We start from the raw sequence: 22,643 nt of genomic DNA, 5'->3' as shown, positions 1-22,643 counted from the left end.
GAACAAGTATGAACTGTTTAAATCCAAGGCGAGAGTCAGAATGGGGATAACACCCGAGCAGTCTCGTCGGAGGTTCCGAGCCCTAAGGTGGAAACCAGACATGTCATTTACCCGACATGCCTACCACATTGTGAAACATTGGGATGCCTGGATATCAGGAGCAAGTGTTGAATCTCCAGTAAATTTGCCCTTCCTAATGCAAATGGAACAATTCTTAGAGGGTGTTCCTGAGGAAATAGAAAGATACATCCTAGATGGGAAACCCAAAACTGTAATCGAGGCAGGAGAGATTGGAGCCAGATGGGTGGAGGTGGCAGAGAAGAAGAAAACTGGTCGCAGTTGGAGCGGAGACCAGAAGGGACCACCCCAGACCACACCCTATTACCGGGGGCCGCCCAAAGCCCCACCTACCTCCCAAAGAACCCTCCAGACCCCTTATCGTCCCACCACCCCGTTCTCCAGCAACCCACCTCGCCCCGGTGACCCGTCAGCTGGACGATGTTTTAAATGTAACGAGCTGGGGCATGTAAAGGCCAACTGCCCCAAGAACCCCAACAGATTACAGTTCATTGCACCGGAATCACACCAAAGGTCCACAGGCCCAGATACCTCCCAGATACCCTTGGAGCGGAGGGAAACTGTGAGTGTGGGCGGGAAGAAGGTCACCGCGTGGAGGGACACCGGAGCACAAGTGTCAGCTATCCATGCTTCCTTAGTGGACCCCAATTTAATCAACCCAGAGATCCAAGTGACGATTCAACCCTTCAAGTCCAACTCTTTCAATTTGCCTACAGCCAAGTTGCCTGTCCAGTACAAGGGCTGGTCAGGAATGTGGACTTTTGCAGTCTATGATGATTATCCCATTCCCATGCTGTTGGGGGAAGACTTGGCCAATCATGTGAAGCAGGCCAAGAGGGTGGGAATGGTCACCCGCAGCCAGGCTAAACAAGCCGTGAGGCCTAGCTCTGTTCCGGAAACTTCTATCAGGACCCAGTCAGAGGTGATGGACCTGGACCCCAGGCCAATGTCTGCAACAGCAGTAGTGGATCCAGTCCCAGAGACCCAGACGGAACCAGTCCCAGAACCGGAACCAGCCAAACAACCAACACCAGACCCCGTGCCAGCACTGAATCCAGTACTTGCAACCTCAACACCAGAGGGCCCCACCGAACCTGAACTGGCAGCAGCCGATAACCCTACACAAGAGGCTCAGCCGGAGCCTGAATCCCAACATAGTGCACCAGCGGAGAGCGGTTCACAGTCAACAGAAACAGCTCCATCCCCTATATCGCTTCCAGAGGGACCAAGCCTATGTCCCCAATCCAATGAGGAACTGATGTCTCCAGCATCAAGGGAACAGTTCCAGACCGAACAGGAAGCAGATGAAAGCCTCCAGAGAGCGTGGACGGCGGCACGGAGCAACCCACCGCCTCTCAGCTCTTCTAATCGATCCAGGTTTGTTGTAGAAAGAGGACTTTTATACAAGGAAACTCTTTCTGGGGGACACCAGGAAGACTGGCATCCTCAGAGACAGTTGGTAGTTCCAACTAAATACCGGGCCAAGCTCTTGAGCTTAGCCCATGATCACCCTAGTGGCCATGCTGGGGTGAACAGGACCAAAGACCGTTTGGGGGGGTCATTCCACTGGGAGGGAATGGGCAAGGATGTTTCTACCTATGTCCAGTCTTGTGAGGTGTGCCAAAGAGTGGGAAAACCCCAAGACCAGGTCAAAGCTCCTCTCCAGCCACTCCCCATCATTGAAGTTCCATTTCAGCGAGTAGCTGTGGATATTCTGGGTCCTTTTCCGAAAAAGACACCCAGAGGAAAGCAGTACATACTGACTTTCATGGATTTTGCCACCCGATGGCCGGAAGCAGTAGCTCTAAGCAACACCAGGGCTAAAAGTGTGTGCCAGGCACTAGCAGACATTTTTGCCAGGGTAGGTTGGCCCTCCGACATCCTCACAGATGCAGGGACTAATTTCCTGGCAGGAACTATGAAAAACCTTTGGGAAGCTCATGGGGTAAATCACTTGGTTGCCACTCCTTACCATCATCAAACAAATGGCATGGTGGAGAAGTTTAATGGAACTTTGGGGGCCATGATACGTAAATTCGTAAATGAGCACTCCAATGATTGGGACCTAGTATTGCAGCAGTTGCTCTTTGCCTACAGAGCTGTACCACATCCCAGTTTAGGGTTTTCCCCATTTGAACTTGTATATGGCCGTGAGGTTAAGGGGCCATTGCAGTTGGTGAAGCAGCAATGGGAGGGATTTACACCTTCTCCAGGAACTAACATTCTGGACTTTGTAACCAACCTACAAAACACCCTCCGAACCTCTTTAGCCCTTGCTAGAGAAAACTTACAGGATGCTCAAAAAGAGCAAAAAGCCTGGTATGATAAACATGCCAGAGAGCGTTCCTTCAAAGTAGGAGACCAGGTCATGGTCTTAAAGGCGCTCCAGGCCCATAAAATGGAAGCATCGTGGGAAGGGCCATTCGTGGTCTAGGAGCACCTGGGAGCTGTTAATTATCTCATAGCATTCCCCACCTCCAACCGAAAGCCTAAGGTGTATCATATTAATTCTCTAAAGCCCTTTTATTCCAGAGAATTAAAGGTTTGTCAGTTTACAGCCCAGGGAGGAGACGACGCTGAGTGGCCTGAAGGTGTCTATTACGAAGGGAAATGTGCTGGTGATGTGGAAGAGGTGAACCTCTCCATGACCCTTGGGCGTATGCAGCGACAGCAGATCCAGGAGCTGTGCACTAGCTACGCGCCAATGTTCTCAGCCACCCCAGGACTGACTGAACGGGCATACCACTCCATTGACACAGGTAATGCTCACCCAATTAGGGTCCACCCTTACCGGGTGTCTCCTCAAGCTAAAACTGCTATAGAACGGGAGATCCAGGATATGTTACAGATGGGTGTAATCCGCCCCTCTGAAAGTGCATGGGCATGTCCAGTGGTTCTAGTTCCCAAACCAGATGGGGAAATACGTTTTTGCGTGGACTACCGTAAGCTAAATGCTGTAACTCGCCCAGACAACTATCCAATGCCACGCACTGATGAACTATTAGAGAAACTGGGACGGGCCCAGTTCATCTCTACCTTGGACTTAACCAAGGGGTACTGGCAGGTACCGCTAGATGAATCTGCCAAGGAAAGGTCAGCCTTCATCACACATCTCGGGCTGTATGAATTTAATGTACTCCCTTTCGGGCTGCGAAATGCACCCGCCACTTTCCAAAGACTTGTAGATGGTCTCCTAGCGGGATTAGGAGAATATGCAGTCGCCTACCTTGACGATGTGGCCATATTTTCGGATTCCTGGGCAGACCACCTGGAACATCTACAAAAAGTCCTTGAGCGCATAAGGGAGGCAGGACTAACTGTTAAGGCTAAGAAGTGTCAAATAGGCCTAAACAGAGTGACTTACCTTGGACACCAGGTGGGTCAAGGAACTATCAGCCCCCTACAGGCCAAAGTGGATGCTATCCAAAAGTGGCCTGTCCCAAAGTCAAAGAAACAGGTTCAATCCTTCTTAGGCTTGGCCGGTTATTACAGACGATTTGTACCGCACTACAGCCAAATCGCTGCCCCACTGACAGACCTAACCAAAAAGAAACAGCCAAATGCTGTTCAGTGGACCGGAAAGTGTCAGAAGGCCTTTAACAAGCTTAAAGCGACACTCATGTCTGACCCTGTACTAAGGGCCCCAGACTTTGACAAACCGTTCCTAGTAACCACAGATGCATCTGAGCGTGGTGTGGGAGCAGTTTTAATGCAGAAAGGACCTGATCAAGAATTCCACCCTGTAGTGTTTCTCAGCAAAAAACTGTCTGAGAGGGAAAGCAACTGGTCAGTCACTGAAAAAGAATGTTATGCCATTGTCTACGCTCTGGAAAAGCTACGCCCATATGTTTGGGGACGGCGTTTCCACCTGCAAACCGACCATGCTGCACTAAAGTGGCTTCACACCGTCAAAGAAACTAACAAAAAACTTCTTCGGTGGAGTTTAGCTCTCCAAGATTTTGATTTCGACATCCAACACATCTCAGGAGCTTCTAACAAAGTGGCTGATGCACTCTCCCGTGAAAGTTTCCCAGAATCAACTGGTTAAAATCGTCCTTGAGATGTGGAAAATATTGTTAGTCTTTATGTACTTGGTAGTATATTTAGAGATGCATGTGTCTTATTAACTCTGTTTTCCTAGAGCTCCAGGAAGAAATCCCAGCCAGTGTTTCACCCTAGCTGAGATTTGGGGGGCGTGTCATAAATATAAAGGGAAGGGTAAACCCCTTTGAAATCCCTCCTGGCCAGGGGAAAGCTCCTCTCACCTGTAAAGGGTTAAGAAGCTAAAGGTAACCTCGCTGGCACCTGACCAAAATGACCAATGAGGAGACAAGATACTTTCAAAAGCTGGGAGGAGGGAGAAAAACAAAGGGTCTGTCTGTCTGTAGTCGTCTTGGCCGGGGACGGAACAGGAATGGAGTCTTAGAACTTTTAGTAAGTAATCTAGCTAGGTATGTGTTAGATTATGATTTCTTTAAATGGCTGAGAAAAGAATTGTGCTGAATAGAATAACTATTTCTGTCTGTGTATCTTTTTTGTAACTTAAGGTTTTGCCTAGAGGGGTTCTCTATGTTTTTGAATCTAATTACCCTGTAAGATATCTACCATCCTGATTTTACAGGGGGGATTTCTTTATTTCTATTTACTTCTATTTTTTATTAAAAGTCTTCTTGTAAAACACTGAATGCTTTTTCATTGTTCTCAGATCCAAGGGTTTGGGTCTGTGGTCACCTATGCAAATTGGTGAGGCTTTTTATCCAACATTTCCCAGGAAAGGGGGGGTGCAAGTGTTGGGAGGATTGTTCATTATTCTTAAGATCCAAGGGTCTGGGTCTGTAGTCACCTAGGCAAATTGGTGAGGCTTTTTACCAAACCTTGTCCAGGAAGTGGGGTGCAAGGTTTTGGGAAGTATTTTGGGGGGAAGGACGCGTCCAAACAGCTCTTCCCCAGTAACCAGTATTAGTTTGGTGGTGGTAGCGGCCAGTCCAAGGTGTAATATTTTGTACCTTGGGGAAGTTTTGACCTAAGCTGGTAAAGATAAGCTTAGGAGGTTTTTCATGCAGGTCCCCACATCTGTACCCTAGAGTTCAGAGTGGGGGAGGAACCGTGACAATGACAATCAAGTTGGGCTATTTCCTGCACAAATCCAGGTTTTCTCACATCCCCTCCCCCACCCCCATACACACACAAACTCACTCTCCTGCTGGTAATAGCTCATCCAAACTGACCACTCTTCAAGTTTAAATCCAAGTTAAACCAGAACATCTGGGGGGGGGGGTAGGAAAAAACAAGAGGAAACAGGCTACCTTGCATAATGACTTAGCCACTCCAAGTCTCTATTTAAGCCTAAATTAATAGTATCCAATTTGCAAATGAATTCCAATTCAGCAGTTTCTCGCTGGAGTGGCTAAGTCATTATCCCTTCTGATTTTTAAAGCATGCCTTTTTGCCTCTACTCACCTCTTTTACTCTGCTGTTTAGCCATGGTGCCTTGGTTTAGGTTTTGTTTGTTGGTTGGTCTTTTTTTTTTTTTTTTGGTTACTTGGGTATAATTTAGTTTGAGCCTCTATTATTGTGTTTTAAAATAGTTTCCATGCCGTTTGCAGGCATTTCACTCTAGTGACTATTCCTTTTAATTTTCATTTAACTAGCTTCCTCATTTTTGTGTATTTCCCTTTTTTGAAGTTAAATGCTGCTGTAGTGGGTTTCTTTGGTATTGTAGCTCCTGCCAAGATATTATATTTAATTACATTATGGTTGCTATTACCAAGCAATTCAGCTATATCTTGGACCAGATCCTGTGCTCCACTTAGGATAAAATCAAGAATTACCTCTCCCCTTTTGGGTTCCTGAACTAGCTGCTTTCAAGAAGCAGCCATTAATGGTGTCAAGAAATTTTATCTCTGCATCCCAGTCTGAGGTGACACGTACCCAGTCAATATGGGAATATTGAAGTCCCCCATTATTACTGGGTTTTCTGGTTTTGTAGCCTATCTAATCTCCCTGAGCATTTCACAATCACTGTCACCATCCTGGTCAGGTGGTCCATTGTGTATTCTTACTGTTTTACTCTTATTATTCAAAATGGAATTTCTACGCATAGCAATTCTATGGTACAATCTGATTAATTTAAGATTTTTACTATATTTGAGTCTATGCTTTCATTCACATATAGTTCTACTCCCCCACTAGGGCAACCTACTCTGTCATTCCTATATATATATTACCTTAGTATTACTGTTTCCCATTATCATAATTCTACCAAGTTTCTGTGATGCCTATTCTATCAATATCCTCATTTAATACCAGACAGTCAAATCCACCCAACTTAGTATTTAGACTTCTAGCATTTGTATACAAGCAGTTATAAAATTTGTCAATATTTACTTGTCTGCCATCATGTGAGGTAGTTGAATGGAACGTGTATTCATTTGACTGTTTTTCTTTATTTCCTACCTGTACTTGATCAATTTCTATCCTCTTTTCTTTACTAGGATATAGAGATTCCCCTTTAATAAATCCTTCCCTAAGGGATATCTCTGTCCATACCATGTGCTCCTCCACACCTTTGGGCTGTCCCTCAGCACTTAGTATAAAAACTCCTCTATGACCTTTTTAATGTTACGTCAGTAATCATCATCAGCTTATCCCTACAATGACTAACAGAGTAACAGAAAACAGAACATATTATTTATTTATCTATTCCTAAGAGCAAGAATCTTGTACTTGGCAATTAACATAGTATAAAACACTTTGGGTACAATATAAATAACATAATAATAATAATACAAAGAAGAAGGTCAGGGATGACAAAAATAGTAACACTGACTTTGCAGGCCTGATGGTAGCAAAAATAGATGTATATAGTAAATAAAGATATCCTAGAAATCAGAGACACCAGGATTTCATACTCATCAGTTCAGCTGTTCTGAGTTGGGAGTCTACTCTGCCAATAATGCATGGGGGATTTATGCAGGCATAAATTTATAGTAATGCAAGCCACATGCATGGAATTCCCTATATGTAAGTGGGAGAACAGACCCCTTAGCTGATGTACTATGTTAACATCAAGTTTATCAGGGAACCCTTAATAGGGCTGGATTCCTAGTCAAACTTAGATTAAACTCTGAAGAGACCTGTGTATCTATTGCCATTGAATCCAATAGTTCCACATCTTGAAGCAGAAAATGAGATACACAATCCAGAACCAAAAAGATAAAGACTTCAGACCATCTTCCAGGGAAGAGATTCGACATCTTCAAGGGCAACCATCCCCCAGTGGAGGGATCTGAACTCTTTATGGATGGACCTATCTGAGACTCCTCCTGAAACAGATATTGGGCCTGATTCTAATTTCATGTATGTTGCTTCAGTTCTACCTACTTCAGTGGAGTCACTTCTTCCTGATTACACTGGAGTAATTGAGGCCACATTCAGCCCCTGAAGCCTTCAGGGAGAGTCCTCTGTTCTCCTTGCCCCTGGGACCAAGATCTGAAATCTCTAGGGGAAAAACCTTCTTTGAACTGGGATGGAGGATAACACACAAACTGATTAAAAAACCCAATGCTAGAGGAGGTTAAGTATTAAAGAACCACATCCCAGTTCTAGCTGCTGCTGTTCCTTCATCTTATGCCAACTGTCTCCAGGATACACGTGCTGACAGAATTTCTACCTCACAAAAGAAGCTGCAGTGTGTTTTCTTTTAAATTCAAGCTTAGTGCTGGAATAGGAAGCAGGGAAATAGAACAACAGCAATAAGTGATTGATTCTACTCTCACTGAACTCAATGGCAATGCTCCTATTGATTTCAGTGGTGCATAGATGAGTTCTAACAAAGCTTGATATATCTCCAAATATCTTCAAAAGGTTTGTTCCTCCCATTCCACCTTCCATTCCTAAGAAGGTATTTTCATAGCATGGCTTCTCCACCAATGTTTTGTTTAACCTCCAAATGTTAGTAAGTCTCAAATATTTATGCCACATACTTAGCCACATGGTGTCATTTTAGCAAAATTATAGTTTTTAGTAATAGACAGAGCAGGATCTTCAGGGTAACCTCTGGTCTGATTTCATCAGGCTCTCTCACTCTCTCTTTCTCCCTCTCACACACACACACTTTTGTAGCGGTCAGCTGTTCCCCACTCCTCAGCATCTTCCCCCTTCCAACCTGGTGTGTCCCACTATGTTAAGGGGATAGTGTCCTGCTTCCTGGGATGTGAAAACAGACACCAGTCCTGAAAACATTAACTTGTGATAACTTGCTCTCTCCAGACTTGGATCTCCTCTGTTTCGTGAGCTGATGATAACATGCCTCAGCGGTGTGCGTGGTGCCCAAACCTCCATCTCAGTAGGAAAGGGTGGAACTTTTCAGGGGGAGCTGGGGAAGGGAGGTGTGGTGCAGATCATACACTGAAACAGGGAAGTAGAGATGGGATATATTCTTGTTTGGAAAATAAGATGAGCCTCTTGACTCACCTACTTCATTCCCTTTGTTTAATAGCTTATGGTGAGGTGTTAGACCTATAAAGTCCTAGGGGGTTGGGGCCAGCTTCTTTGAGAGACCACCTCTTTCTCCCTGAGCAGTACTGCACCAATGAAGGCTCTTCAGCTGGAGTGTTCTTGGTTTAAAAGGGAAGGAACTGCCAATTAGGGGCTCCCCAAGAGGGCCCTTTTACTGTGGATTTCATCCCTTCCCCACCCCCATATTCTGAAATAGCCCAAATATGTTGGGCTTCAGGACACACTGCAATCCACACCCCTAAGGAATTGGGAAAGGGAGAAGGTATGGGGTGAAAGGTTGGAATTGTGGGAGCCAGTGGGATAACTTCATGCTCTGGTGGGTTACTTATTCTCTGAGCTCTAAGGTGAGGATATCTGTCACAGGGTGGCCTTTAAGAGCAAGCAGAGCCAGTGCACCTGTGTCTCATCAACGGCGGGCTGGAGGCTGAGGGAGGGTAACCCCCTCACATCCCCATGCTAGAGAGCACAAGTCAGAGGAACGGGAAAGAAGGAGGGGGAGTGAGGGAGGCTTCCCTGGTAAGGATGATCTCCCAGCAGGGAACTTTGGGGTTCTCCCTGGGAAGAGCCAGGTTCCACTCTAGCTGGAAGGGCTGGGGCAGCTGTCCTACACCAATCTCTCAAAAATAGACCTCAGACCTATATGGTTTTCATCCCTGTTTCAGCAGCCCAGCTCCCCACTCTCTGAGGGTCTGTGTTTCTCCTGAAAGCTCATTTCTTTTGCCTCAGTCCTAAGCTGGGCACAGCCCTTGCTCCCTGAGGGTCTGTCTTATTACTCTCCCAGCACCTCTTGCTGGAAGTTTGCTCTATCCCCTGCTGAGTCAGGGCCCTGCAGGAACCTTCTTAGTCCCTGCAGTGTTTGTGGACATCTGCCAACCACCTGCAGCCATCTACCCCTTTATAAGCCTTTGGTGCCTTCTATTAAGCCCAGATGGGCAACAGGTAATCAATCCAGGTGCACTGGGCCCCACTCCCTTCTAAAGGGGCCAATCATCCTGTGACTCTGTCCCACACTGGACCTGATGTGGATTGTATGGCTATATTAGATTTTTAAACTATATGAAAGGTGCCTAGACACCTTTTCATGGACATAAAATAAACAGAACTCATCGATATATACAGGGTCCCCACTAGAAGAGATACAGGTCCATTTAGTTTGGTGGACATGTTACTTCCTTGTAGTTTTGTATCATTTCATCTCACCTTGAAAGTGAACAGTGTCAGGAATCTACAGATGGAAAAAAGAGCTAGTCAGAAACAATTAGCTTGATATTAAGCCCAATGGACTTGTTTTGGTTTATTTGTCTCATTTTAATATGTGCTGCCTTCCTGATGAAATGTTGCTGCGCTTACCTTTTAAAGTAAAGCGTCCAGCCTCCAGCAACCTTCACAATAAATCAGTAAAATCTTCCTCATTAAATTCTCTTTAACAAGTAAAGGCAAGAATAATTTGACAGACCTGACAGTCTTCTCTTCACACATTGGCTCCCAAGGAGATGTTGGACTGTCATATAAAATGTGACTTTTTAACTGACCCTTTTTTGCGAGAAAGCTGGTCCCCAAGACATTCTGGAGTTGATGGCAGGAGATGCTGAGATAATGTCCCAGGAGTCTTGCCTGTGTATGTGTTAGTGAGGAGGTTCTGGAATGTGGAGCAGAGTTGGTGAAATGGATACATTGACTAGAGGTCAGACAGAATAGTTTGGGTTTTGCCTTCAGTCCAGAAATGAAGTTAACAAGAAACTATTGAGTTGTGTGTCCCTATTGTTCCGTGGGGCTCCGGTGAGGTGCAGGTTAGAGAAAGACTTGGCTTGAAGTCTGAGAACTGAGTTAATCACAGAAGACCCAAATTAGTAGGAACACAAGTTTCTCTGTCCTCTAATGAGTTTCCTACAATGAGGGTAATGTTAACTTACTCTTTTTATCTCTACTATTGCTTTTTGTGTTTCCTGTACGTATGTTTTCTCTTCCTTTGCTATGGTGACTAAAGACTGGGACAAACACATTTAAACTTATCTTCTGTTAAGATAAAGAGAAAGCGTTGCTTGCAAATACAGTACACAAAGACACAAATAGCCTCATTTGGTCTGCCCCTGAGATGTACTTCACTAAAAATAGACACGAGGGACATCAGAAGCTCCACTCTGCCATGAACAGTTTATAACCAGAACCGAATGGCGATGGCAGCATCTATAAAGCAGAGGTGATCAGAAAATGAAAATCCAGCAAAAAAACCAGGAAGAAATCTTGCACATTGCTCCCCCCAGCACATTTCCCAACCAGCTCTCTCTTAAAAAATAAACAAACAGAATATGGAGCACAAGGCAGCAGCTTAAAGGTGTGGCAGAAAGGGATTCACACATCCTAGCTGAGTATCCATGCAAATGGTATTGTCTTTGTCCACTTCCAGGGGCTAGACCAGGGGCGGGCAAACTTTTTCGCCTGAAGGCTGCCTCAGGTTTTGGAAATTGTATGGAGGGCCAGTTAGGGGAGGGGTCATGCCCCCCCTGTGGGTCGTGCCCCATCCAACCCCCCTGTTCCTGACGGCCCCCCTGGGATCCTTGCCCCCGCTCCCTATCCCCTGACCACACCCAGATCCCCACTGCCTCATTCAACCCCTCCTCTCATTCCTGACTGCCCCCCCCCGGGACCCCGGCCACATCCAACCCCCCCCTTCTCCCTGTCCCCTGACTGCCCCCTGCCGCCCCATCCTACCCCTCCTCTCCTTCCTGACTGCCCCTCCCCGGGACCTCTACCATATCCAACGCCCCTGTTCCCCACCCTCTGACCGCCCCAACCCCTGTCCTCGCACCTGTCTCTCTCCCCCAACTCCCCTGCCCCCTTACTGTGCTGCCCAGAGCACCAGTGGTTGGTGATGCTACAGCCGCACAGCACAGAGCACCAGGTCAGCCAGGCTCTGCAGCTGCGCTGCCCCAGGAGCTCACCCCGTCGCCCAGAGCATTGTGCTGGCGGCGAGGTGAGGCTGTGGGGGAGGGAAGGCAGCGGGGCGTGGGGCGCCCAGGACTAGCCTCCCAGGCCAGGAGCTCAGGGACTGGGCAGGAGGGTCCCGCGGGCCGGATGTGGCCCGCGGGCTGTAGTTTGCCCACCTCTGGGCTAGACCACGGCCCGCTGGCTGTAGTTTGCCCACCTCTGGGCTAGACCACGTACAGAACTTTTTTAGTCTGCTACAGCTTCCAAACCAATGGACCCAAGTCCTGTTAAGTCAACCCGCAGCCATAGGCACTGACTTCATGGGTGCTTCGGGGCTGGAGCACCATTGGGGAAAAAATGTTGGGTGCTCTGCACCCACTGGTGGCCCTGCAGATCAGCTCCTCCTGGTGAGGAAGGAGGGAGGAACTGGGGTGGGGTCTTGGGAGAAGGGGTGGAGTAGGGGCATGTCCTGGGGCAGAGTCGGAGCACCCCCTTGGCAGTTTGAAAAGTCAGCGCCTGTGCCCACAGCTACTTATGCTTTTATTTAGATTGTAAACTCTTTAGGCCAGGGAGCTTCTTGTTCTGTTTGTACAGCACCTAGCACAATGGGATCCTGGCTCATATCTGGGGCTCTTAGCCATTACCATAACTGAGCCTCGTTTAGAATGAAAAGTGCGAACCTCTGATTTGTGTGGGAGAGAAGTGAATTGAGTTTGAGTTTGTACTCCATAATGAAGGGGTTGTTCAGAGGTATGGGTGGCACCAATTCTTTAGCCTGCAAAGTCTGACCAGGATCTCAGGATCCAAAGAGAAGATTTAGGAGATCTGCATGATACTGAGCCAGAGACAGTGAAAGCATCAGTGTATGAAAAAGTTTTAAGTAGAGCTGTCAAGCAATTTAAAAAAATTAATCACGATTAATCACACTGTTAATAATAGAATACTATTTATATAAATATTTTTGGATATTTGCCACATTTTCAAATATATTGATTTAAATTACAACACAGAATACAAAGTGTATGGTGCTCACTTTATATTTATTTTTTATTATAAATATTTGCACTGAAAAATAAAAAATAGTATTTTTCAATTCACTTAATACAAGTACTGTAGTGAAATCTCTTTATCATGAATGTACAGATGTAGAATTATGTACAAAAAAGTAACTGCATGCAAAAGTAAAACAATGTAAAACTTTAGAGCCTACAAGTCTACTCAGTCCTACTTCGTGCTCAGCCAATCAAGTTTGTTTACATTTGCAGGAGATAATGCTGCCCGCTTCTTGTTCACAATGTCACCTGAAAGTGAGAACAGGTGTTCGCATAGCACTGTTGTAGCTGGCATTGCAAAATATTTACATGCCAGATGCACTAAAGATTCATATGAACCTTCATGCTTCAACCACCTTTCCAGAGGACATGCGTCCATGCTGATGACGGGTTCTGCTCGATAACGATCCAGAGCAGTGCAGACCAACGCATGTTCATTATCATCATCTGAGTCAGATGCCACCAGCAGAAGATTGATCTTCTTCTTTGGTCGTTCAGGTTCTGTAGTTTCCACATTGGGAGTGCTGCTCTTTTAAGACTTCTGAAAGCACACTACACACCTCGAATGAAACAAATTTTGGAAGGCACTTCAGATTCTTAAATCTTGGGTTGAGTGCTGTAGCTATCTATAGAAATCTCACATTGGTACCTTCTTTGCGTTTTGTGATATCTACAGTGAAAGTGTTCTTAAAATGAACAACATGCTGGGTCATCATCCGAGACTGCTATAACATGATATATATGGCAGAATGCGGATACAACACAGAGCAGGAAACATACTATTCTCCCCCAAGGAGTTCAGTCATATATTTAATTAACGCATTTTTTTAACGAGCGTCATCAGCATGGAAGCATGTCCTCTGGAAAGGTGGGCAAAGGGCATATGAATGGTTGGCAGATCTGGCATGTAAATACCTTGCGATGCCAGCTACAAAAATGCCATGCAAATGCTTGTTCTCACTTTCAGGTGACATTGTAAATAAGAAGCGGGCAGTATTATCTCCCGTAAATGTAAACTAACTTGTTTGTCTTAGCGATTGGCTGAACAAGAAGTAAGACCGAGTGGACTTGTAGGCTCTAAAAGTTTTACATTGTTTTGTTTTTGAGTGCAGTTATATAACAAAAAAAATCTACATTTATAAGTTGTGCTTTCATCATAAAGAGATTGCACCATGGTACTTGTATGAGGTGAATTGAAAAATACTATTTCTTTCGTTTATCATTTTTACAGACCAAATATTTGTAATAAAAATAATATAAAGTGAGTACTGCACATTTTGTATTCTGTGTTGTAATTGAAATCAATATATTTGAAAATGTAGAGAAACATCCAGAATATTTAATAAATTTCAATTGGTATTCTATTGTTTAACAGTGCGATTAAAACTGTGATTAATTACGATTAATTTTTTTGAGTTAATCATGTGAGTTAATTGCGATTAATCGACAGCCCTAGTTTTAAGCATTTCATAAGAAACACCTGCTTGTAAATGCCACTTGTGGACACGCCGTCAGTCCCATAATCAGAATTGTACTTTGCTTTTCCATTTCAGGTCCTCTTTGTGTGAATTAAGCCTCACAACTCATTCTGTCAAACAGGATCATTACTACCTGCCATTTTACAAATGAGGAAGCTGTGACTTACCTGTGGTCACATGGCAATACAGTGGCAGAGGCAGAACTCAGCAGTTCCGACTCCAGACCCCTTCCTTGATGCACCACGTACACATGCTCTCCTTCTTACACTTCACAGTGATTTATCTTTAGGGATCTGCCAGCACTGTGATGACAACTCAGGTCATTCCCAGACACAGCAGACCAGGAGCCAGAAGGCCTATGATTAAGGCTACATTTTAGTCATGGGTATTTTTAGTAAAAGTCACGAACAGGTCACAGGCAGTAAACAAAAATTCACGGCCCATGACCTGTCCATGACTTGTACTATATACCCCTGACTAAATCTGGAGGGGGGCAGGGGTGCTGTGGCTGCTGGTGGGGGGTGGCCCAGGGGGTGCCGCGGGTGCTCAGGGAAGGGACACCATGGTGCTCAGGGAGGGGGTGGCCTGGGGGTACCGCAGGTGCGGGGGGGGGGGCGCTGTGGGTACTGGAGGGGGGAGTTGGCGGGGCTGGCAGGCTCCCTATCTGGCTCCTCGGAAATGGCGACATGTCCCTACTCCCTCCCTCAGCTCCTAGCTCTGAATGCTGCCGCCCCAAGAGCCAGGTCTGCAGCTCTGATCGGCCGGGAACTGCAACCAATGGGAGCTGCGGGGGCGGTGCCTGTGGGCGGAGGCAGCATGCAGAGGTAGGAGCTGAGTGAGGGAGGGACATGTCACCACTTCCGGGGAGAGCCCCTAGGTAAGCGCTGCCTGAAGCCTTCCCATGCCCCAAACCCCTGCCCTTTCCCATACCCAAACTCCTGCTTCTGCTGGGGATGAGGATGGCCCAAGACTGCCTCAGCAGCGGCCAGTGCAGCTGGCCCAGGGGCTGCCCGACCGGCTCAGGCAGCCCCTAGGCTAGCCGCACCAGCCACTGCAGAAATCACAGAGGTCCCAGAAAGTCACAGAATCCATGACTTCCGTGACAAACTCGCAGCCTTACCTACGATTCTTATATCTGTCTATGGTGTTACATGTACCAAATACCATTATGCTACTCCAATACAGCAGAACCTCAGAGTTATGAATAACTCAGGAATGGTGAGCTGTAGCTCATGAAAGCTTATGCTCAAATAAATTTGTTTGTCTCTAAGGTGCCATAAGTCCTCCTTTTCTTTTTTCAGGAATGGAGGTTGTTTGTAACTCTGAAATGTTCGTAACTCTGAACAAAACGTTATGGTTGTTCTTTCAAAAGTTTACAACAGCTTTGAAACTTTGTTATACAGAAGAAAAATGCCTTTAACCATTTTAATTTAAATGAAACATACACAGGAACAGTTTCCTTACTGTGTCAAATCTTTTTTTAAAACTTTCTCTTTGTTTTTTAGTAGTTTACGTTTAACACAGAGCTGTACTGTATTTGCCTTTTTTTTTTTTTTTAAATCTCTGCTGCTGCCTGATTGCATACTTCCAGCTCCAAATGAGGTGTGTGGGTAACTGGTCAGTTCATAACTCTGGTGTTCATAACTCTGAGGTTCTACTGTGTAAGTAATATTTCCAAAGGGACTGTATTGGTATCCCAGGCACTGTTAATGTCTGTAAGGAATACTAGATAACCAAGGGTTACCAATACTCTCTGAAAAGAGAGGGAAGTGCCTAATGTGACTTAGAAAAAAATGGAGTGCTGTTATAGCCAAAGAAGTGACTGCAAAAGTGACATTTTTGGGGATCAAACTTGCTCAGCTGGTCAATCAAAAGAAGAATTTTTCTAACTCCTGGCACCCCAGCATCTGAAAATCCAGCCATGTTCTTTTTGTCTCCCCAGCAATAAAGATTCTGTACTTTGAATGCAGCTGACAGTGTTAATATGAGAAGCAGGAGAGAATCCAGTTCACTCTTCTTGTAGCTGTATGGGCTCGGCAAGGCAGGGAGGAGTAAAGAAGTTTGTTCATAAGGGCAGCGGCTATCACTGGAAGACGCAGGCAGCAGACTATTAGGGCTGCCATTTTTAAGACCACTTTTCTGACCTTAATTGCAAGTTTAAGTGGTGGTTAATAAAAATGATACAAAATAAATAAACTGAGCCTTTGCCTTATTAGGCCGCTTTACTGAATGCAATGGGCCAAATTTATCCTTGCTGTAATTCTACTGAAGTCAGTAGCGTTGCACTGGGGATGAAGTTGATCCTGTATTATATTCCTTTTAAATTGTTTCAAGTGCTAACATGCGGTACTGACAACCTTGTTTCCTAGTATGCTAGCCAAGAAATGCTGGCCAGGTCCCCAGATAGTCCTCATAAGCTGATTCACAGTCGCTCCTGGAAAACTTTGACAGTCCCTGCTTTTATTCCAGGTAAAACAACAGTAAGACCCTCCACTGGTTAGAGGAGAGAATCATAAAAGCTACAGTGAAAACATCCGAGTACTCACTGGCCAGGTAACAACACAGAGCCTTTCATAGCTATGCCCCTCGTTTATATGCAGTTCACAGCGGCAGGGACCGAAAACCATTATTACTGGAGGGCTACTTATTGCCTGTATGAAATGAGCTGGTGGACTCCTAATGGAAGATTGCAGCAAAGAAAGCGTCCAGTTCATACCACAGAATGGGCTATGGAGACTGAATGCTTCTCCCAGCCCTTAAAGTGACCCTGCCTAAGTACAGGATGATGCATGTTGGTGGGACAGCATGGGGGATGATTACACAGATGCTGCCCACGCCATCTATCCAATCTGTGGATAGATATAGGGCTTTGCATTCAGAAACCAGCATCAACTCTCCTACCCTCTGAGGAGATGAGAGAGGGAGCTGCAGAGGGATAGGCAGCCTGGCACAGGAGTAAGCCAGGGTGCAGAGAGGAGGTCCTTTGGATGAAATCAGAGGGTCTGATCAAGGTTCTGTGCTGTTTGGGCCTGAGTCTCCCGCTAATCCACCAGCCTATATCAGTTGTGCAGGCCTAGGGGACAAAGCTGCAGAGACGGGGCCCTGGGAACCTCATAGGATGTCTTCCTCACTGCACAGCATTTTCCAGGGAAGGGCATGATCTGAATCATATGCTTGGAACATTACTTCTCACTTGGCCATAACTGATGTTTTAAAACCCAATTGCTTCAGATTAGAGACAGCATATGTTCCTCAGAGAGGACTCCCTCCAGGCCATGTATGATGTTTGAAAACAGTACACCCTGGGATAACAAAAAATTGGAAGAGGATCTGAAAATAATCAATTGAAAAGTAAAAAAAAAAAAAAAAGAATTTGAAGGAGAAAGTAGTTAAGGACATTGAGGTCAATAGTAAATGGGACAAAATACAACATGGTTTTACAAAAGGTAGATCATGCCAAACTAACCTGATCTCTTTCTTTGAGAAAGTAACAGATTTTTTAGACAAAGGAAACGCAGTGGATCTAATTTACCTAGATTTCAGTAAGGCGTTTGATACCGTGCCACATGGGGAATTATTAGTTAAATTGGAAAAGATGGGGATCAATAGGAAAATTGAAAGGTGGATAAGGAATTGGTTAATAGGGAGACTACAGCAGGTCCTATTGAAAGGTGAACTGTCAGGCTGGAGGGAAGCTACCAGTGGAGTTCCTCAGGGATCAATTTTTATTACTGACCTCGGCACAAAAAGTGGGAGTGTGCTAATAAAGTTTGTGGATGATGCAAAGCTGGGAGGTATTGCCAATTTAGAGAAGGACCGGGAAATCATACAGGAAGATTTGGATGACCTTGTAAACTGGAGTAATAGTAATAGGATGAAATTTAATAGTGAGAAGTGTAAGGTTATGCATTTAGGGATTAACATGAAGAATTTTAGTTATAAGCTGGGGAAGCATCAATTAGAAGTAACGGAGGAGGAGAAGGACCTTGGAATATTGGTTGATCATAGGATGACTATGAGCCGCCAATGTGATATGGCCGTGAAAAAAGCTAATGCGGTCTTGGGATGCATTAGGCGAGGTATTTCCCGTAGAGATAAGGAGGTTTTAGTACCGTTATACAAGGTACTGGTGAGACCTCACCTGGAATACTGTGTGCAGTTCTGGTCTCCCATGTTTAAGAAGGATGAATTCAAACTGGAACAGGTACAGAGAAGGGCTACTAGGACGATCCGAGGAATGGAAAACCTGTCTTATGAAAGGAGACTCAAGGAGCTTGGCTTGTTTAGCCTAACTAAAAGAAGGTTCAGGGGAAATATGATTGCTCTGTATAAATACATCAGAGGGATAAATACCGGAGAGGGAGAGGAATTATTTAAGCTCAGTACCAATGTGGACACAAGAACAAATGGATATAAACTGGTCATTGGGAAGTTTAGACTTGAAATTAGACGAAGGTTTCTAACCATCAGAGGAGTGAAGTTTTGGAATAGCCTTCCAAGGGAAACAGTGGGGGCAAAAGACCTATCTGGCTTTAAGATTAAACTCGATAAGTTTATGGAGGAGATGGTATGATGGGATAACATGATTTTGGTAATTAGTTGACCTTTACGTATTCATGGTAAATAGGCCTAATGGCCTGTGATGGGATGTTAGATGGGGTGGGATCTGAGTTACTACAGAAAATTCTTTCCTGGGTATCTGTCTGGTGAATCTTGCCCATATGCTCAGGGTTTAGCTGATCGCCATATTTGGGGTCGGGAAGGAATTTTCCTCCAGGGCAGATTGGAAGAGGCCCTGGAGGTTTTTCGCCTTCCTCTGTAGCATGGGGCACGGGTCACTTGCTGAAGGATTCTCTGCTCCTTGAAGTCTTTAAACCACAATTTGAGGACTTCAATATCTCAGACATAGATGAGAGGTTTTTCGCAGGAGTGGATGGGTGAGATTCTGTGGCCTGCATTGTGCAGGAGGTCGGACTAGATGATCATAATGGTCCCTTCTGACCTTAGTATCTGTGAAAATGGCTGAACAGTTTTTCATGCACATTCTCTCTTGCTTTCGGGGATGAGATCAAGCACAAGATGTTTCAGACCAAAAGGAAGATTTTCCTCAAAGAGTTATAAGCAAGTGAAAGTTAGATTTTTAGAATGAAAGCTCCCTCGAGGGAAAAGATGGTCTCTTGGCTGAATCAGAGGATCGAGAGTCAGCAGACTTGGATTTCATTCCTGTCTCTGTACAGACTCACTCGGTGACCTCTGGAAAACTGATTAACTTCTGTGTCTCAGTTTTCCCATCTGTGAAACTGGCATTTCTCTGCTATAAATGATGGTGCACACTAATCATATCAGTTATAGCTGATGGCACTGTCACATATTCCTGCAGAGAGACTGGTGGAAGCACAGTATCTCACTACAAACATAGGCCTTGTCCACACTTGTCCTTAATGTGCTGATATATGCATTTAAAACTTGTTCTGCATCACCCTCTAGTGACTGAAAAGGGCACCTCAGATTCAGTGGCAGGCTCCTGTGACTCTCTCAATCGCTGCAGCACACAAAGAGCCTAAAATCCCTCTGTGCTCCCATTCAGAAGTGCATCGCTGTCCACCTGCTACCAATCTTGAGTAAGCAACACTAGAAGAAACAGGCATCCAGCATCAGCCTTCTGCTCAAACTGAATTATTGCTTTTAAATAGGATTGCCTGCCTCAACCACCTATCTGTCTACTTTCCCTACAAATATCTCTGAGCTGTCTTCCCCACTGCTCTTTATGCATGGACCACTCCCCTAAAGCCAATACCCTCTCCACCTTCAAATCCTTTCTCAAGAGCCACTACAATTGAGATGCCAGTAAGGAACTGCCAGCTGATAATGTAATGGGGATTACCAATCTAAATAAAACAGGTATCTTATAGGTTTCAGAGTTGCAGCTATGTTAGTCTGTATCCACAAAAAGAACAGGAGTACTTTTGGCACCTTAGAGACTAAAAAATTTATTAGAGCATAAGCTTTCGTGGGCTACAGCCCACTTCATCGGATGCATAGAATGGAAGTGGGCTGTAATCCACGAAAGCTTATGCTCTAATAAATTTGTTAGTCTCTAAGGTGCCACAAGTACTCCTGTTCTTTTTAGGTATCTTATAGTAATTAAAAATATCTCTAAGTGCCTTAAAGTTGCCAAACTGTGCTCAGAACTAATCTTCATAACCATTGTTACCTTTGTCACCTTCTCCCATCCCTTCCTTTTGTTGATTAGATTCACTTGTAGTGTCTTGTCTTAAAACAGATTGGGCATTCTTTGGGGCAGGGACCACATCTTTCCATGTTCATACAGTCCCTAACACAACTCTGGCACATTGACCATGCTGCAAATACATCATAATAATAACTCAACAGTATCGAAGTGAGGCTGTGGGGAGAATGTAGATAGGCAGAAGACCTACTCAGCTGAAAAATTCCAGGGTATCGTCAATGAACACAAATGGTGAGGAGGACACTAGCTTTGTGTCTCACTTGACAGATGGCATTTCCAGAAGCACAGGGCTCTCTTGCTTAAGTTCAAAGGCAGGAGGAAGAGAACCACCCAGTGGAAGATGACACAATGCTGCCAAACCAATAGCCACCAAGTGGCCTGACCTCACCAGGACTGGTTGGAATGAGGGTGTGCAGTACGCTGCCTATGCTCTGGTATCAAGGGGTGAGGAGCACAAGAGCTGCTTTGTGCTGAATGAGTGCTCTGTGGTGGTGATAAATTGAGCTCAGTGGGAATCAGCATAAAGAACCACACAGCTGTAGGGTTGGAAGGGATCTCAAAAGGTCATCTAGTCCAGTCCCCTGTGCTGAGGCAGGACCAAGTATACTAGCTAATTCCTTACAGGAGTTTGTCCAACCTGTTCTTAAAAGCCTCCATTGGTGAATTCCACAATTTCCCATGGAAGCCTATTCCAGTACCTAATAATCCTTGTTAGCAAGTTTTTTTCTAATATCTAACCTAAATCTCCCTTGCTGAAGATTGAGTCCATGACTTGTCCTACTTTCTGTGGACCTGGGCAACAACTGATCACCATCCTTTCTATAACAGGCCTTAACATCTGAAGACTGTTGTCATGTCCCTCGTCTGTCTTCTTTTTTCAAGACTAAACTTGCCCAGTTTGTTTTAACCTTTCCTCAAAAGTCAGGTTTTCTATGCCTTTTATCACTTTTGTTCTCCTCTGGACTCTCTCCCATTTGTTCTCATCTTTCTTAAAGTGTGGCCCCCAGAACTGGACACAGTTCTCTGGCTGAGGCCTTACCACTGTCAAGCAGAGTGGGACAATTACTTCCCGTGCCTTAGATACAACACTGCTGTTAATATATCCCAGAATTACATTTAGTCTTTTTTGCAACTGCATCACAGTGTTGATTCATATTCAATTAGTGATCCCCTATAACTTCCAGATCCCATCCAGCAGTACTACCACCCATTTTGTAGTTGTGCATTTGACTTTTTCCTTCTAAGTGTAGTGCTTTGCACTTACCTTTATTGAATTTCATCTTTTTGATTCCAGACCAATTCTCCCATTAGTCAAAGTTATTTTGCATTCTAATCCTTTCCTCCAAAGTGCTTGCAACCCCTCCCAAGTTGGTGTGTTTGCAAATTTTATAAGCATACTCTCCACTCCATTATCCAAGTCATTAATAAAAATATTGAAAAGTACTGGACCATGTACTGGACCCCACTAGATACATCTCCTCCAGTTTGACAGCGAACCATTGATAAATACTCCTTGAGTACAGTCTTTCAACCAGTGTTGCAACCACCTTATAATAACTTCATCAAGACTACATTTCCCCAGTTTGCTTATGAGAATGTCACATGGAACTGTATCAAAAGCCTTACTAAAATCAAGATATACCATGGCCCAGGTTGGGTACATTACAGGTTTCCCATCTCCACCAGTTAGCACGAAACTTCCAGCCACTACATAGAATCATAGAATTATAGAATCTCAGGGTTGGAAGGGACCCCTGAAGGTCATCTAGTCCAACCCCCTGCTCGAAGCAGGACCAATTCCCAGTTAAATCATCCGAGCCAGGGCTTTGTCAAGCCTGACTTTAAAAACCTCCAAGGAAGGAGATTCTACCACCTCCCTAGGTAATGCATTCCAGTGTTTCACCACCCTCTTAGTGAAAAAGTTTTTCCTAATATCCAATCTAAACTTCCCCCACTGCAACTTGAGACCATTACTCCTCGTTCTGTCATCTGCTACCATTGAGAACAGTCTAGAGCCATCCTCTTTGGAACCCCCTTTCAGGTAGTTGAAAGCAGCTATCAAATCCCCCCTCATTCTTCTCTTCTGCAGGCTAAACAATCCCAGCTCCCTCAGCCTCTCCTCATAAGTCATGTGTTCTAGACCCCTAATCATTTTTGTTGCTCTTCGCTGGACTCTCTCCAATTTATCCACATCCTTCTTGTAGTGTGGGGCCCAAAACTGGACACAGTACTCCAGATGAGGCCTCACCAATGTCGAATAGAGGGGAACGATCACGTCCCTCGATCTGCTCGCTATGCCCCTACTTATACATCCCAAAATGCCATTGGCCTTCTTGG

The sequence above is a fragment of the Lepidochelys olivacea genome (genome assembly GCF_965140295.1).
Source record: "Lepidochelys olivacea isolate rLepOli2 genome assembly, chromosome: 8".
Taxonomy (NCBI): Eukaryota; Metazoa; Chordata; order Testudines; family Cheloniidae; genus Lepidochelys; species Lepidochelys olivacea.
The sequence above is the reverse complement of the archived record's forward strand: the minus strand, read 5'-3'. Positions refer to the sequence as shown.